This window comes from Schistocerca americana, chromosome 9 (assembly GCF_021461395.2).
Source record: "Schistocerca americana isolate TAMUIC-IGC-003095 chromosome 9, iqSchAmer2.1, whole genome shotgun sequence".
Classification (NCBI taxonomy): Eukaryota; Metazoa; Arthropoda; class Insecta; order Orthoptera; family Acrididae; genus Schistocerca; species Schistocerca americana.
In genome coordinates this window covers 74791233-74793542 of record NC_060127.1, presented here as the reverse complement: position 1 = coordinate 74793542, position 2310 = coordinate 74791233, and the positions used below count along the sequence as shown (strand labels likewise).

Here is a 2310-nt window from a genome sequence, read left to right as displayed (position 1 = left end):
GGCAAAACTCTGTCAGAACAGGCCTGGGAAGGTCCAACGGCACCGACCGGCCGCCGTGTCATCCTCAGCCCACAAGCGCCACGGGATGACGGGATGCGGATATGGAGGGGCACGTGGTCAACACACCGTTCTCCCGGCCGTATGTCAGTTTATGAGACCGGAGCCGCTATTTCCAAAAATCAAGTAGCTCTTCAGTTTGCGCCACAAGGGCTGAATGCACTTCCCTTGGCAACAGCGCTCGGCAGACCGGATGGTCACCCTTCCAAGTGCTTGTCCAGCCCGACAGCGCTTAACTTCGGTGATCTCATGAGAACCGGTGTTACCACTGCGGCAAGGCCGTTGACTATGAACTATGGCGCTACTTAAAATTTAAAAATTTCGTATAATACTGCACGAACTCCTAGTGTGTTTGAACAAATGTACAATACGAGTTTTCGTACAGTGCTGTTATGTATGGATATACAAAGGTTTTTTTTTCCAAATAAAGGCAACGAAGACGAAAATGTTGTCCTCCAAAAGCTCGTAATTAACTGAACCTGGTATTACATTCCATTTGCGTGTGGGAGACGGTAATGATTTAGCAAGTAAGTTGCAAATGAGTAGTTCTATCCCTGTTCGTATATTAGAATAACAGATAAAAACATTACCAGAAATTTTGGAAATTTGAGGTAGATTCCTATGGGACCAAACTGCTGAGTTCATCGGTCCCTAACCTTACACACTACTTAATCTAACTTAAACTAACTTACGCTAAGGACAACACACACACACACACACACACACACACACACACACACACACACACACACCTATGCCCGAGGGAGGACTCGAACCTCCGACGGGGGAAGCCGCGCGAACCGTGGCAAGGTGCCGAAGACTGCGCGGCTACCCCAAGCGGTACACTACCAGATTTTAATCAGTTTGAAAACAAGACGGAGACGTTCATATGAAACAATAGAGGCAGTTAATCAAAAATTAAAAGCCGAAGAAAGAAAATATATCAAAATAAAGTGATAGTAATTTTTATCACGAGAATTAATTACAGCGGCAAGTCCCGTCTTGGACATAGTACTGGAACGAGAGACGACCGAAAGCTCGAGAATCTGGATTTCAGTCTTTTATTTATTTATTAGTTGCTGTTGTTACGCATAGAAGGTGTTTCAGACTGTATTTCACAGCTATTTTTATTATTAAAATCCACGACGCATTAAAAAAGCTAAGATAGGTCGTTGTGATAGTACCAGCAAAAGTCACTAGATCGCAGCCCCATCGGAAGATCGAACAGAACCGGAGATTCCCCGAACTGTGATGTAAAATGCGGAACACTTCTAGTCCTGTTCAAACACAGCTCTAGATAGTTCTTTGAATCGCGTAAAGCATTCTATACAGTCCCGAACTGCCGTCGAGTGAACATATTACGACCTTACAGAGCATCGGACCAAATATGTGAATGGATTCAGGACTTCCTAAGAGACAGAAATCAACACGCTATTCTTAACAGGGTCAAATCCACTCCACTGATGTGACGATGGTTTGTGGAATATCGCAGGGGTGTGCTGTAGAGCTATGATTTTTTGCAGTGTATTCAGGGTGATATTTTCCAGCGTGTACAATCTCTAGGTATTGCTAGATGAGCGAATACGGATCAAAAAAGGTTAATGAACTTATGTTCGGAAATGCATTGTTTTCATGGTAGAGATTGTAAGTAGGCTGTTTAGGTTCTTATATTGGTAACGCCACCGCCACGTAGCGCTCTGTATGAAAATCACTGGCTGTTCTGTGTTTGTCTCTGATTTTGTTCCATTGTGTCTAACTTTTGAAGATTTTGTCCCATTTGTTTCTGATTTTCTTCAAGCGTTGTGGCTAACTTTTGTGGCCTTTGTTCCATTTGTTGCATTAACTGTAATAACAATGCACTGGTGTCTGAAACATGTTCCTCAGTGCTATTCGGCAGTGCATTTGAACCGGCAATATTCGAACTTTGAAAAGCAGAAAATGTGTCTTGACTTATTTGAGAAAACGGTGAAGACGCAAAACCTGACTGTACAGTATTTGCAAGATTGTGTCCCGTCATTTCGGACTCCTGAGGCGAGCTGTTGCCGACGGATCGATCGATAATGCTTCCCTGTCCACTAATTATTTCACTGGCTGCACCATTATTTGCCGCCCGCTCCATTTCCATATGCACAATTACCAAATTACTACTTTGAATGTCTGTTAATTCATTACACAGTGGTGCTGATAAGCTACGCTCGTCGTCACTATCATTTCTCAATTTACTTTGGAGCCTAGTGTTCCGTTTTTCACACG

At 43.4% G+C, this 2310-nt stretch overlaps 1 pseudogene; it reads right to left on the bottom strand.

Moving 5' to 3' along the window:
• Nucleotides 1–226: 226 nt before the first annotated feature.
• LOC124551560 lies at nt 227–344 on the bottom strand (annotated as a pseudogene).
• Nucleotides 345–2310: the final 1966 nt, after the last annotated feature.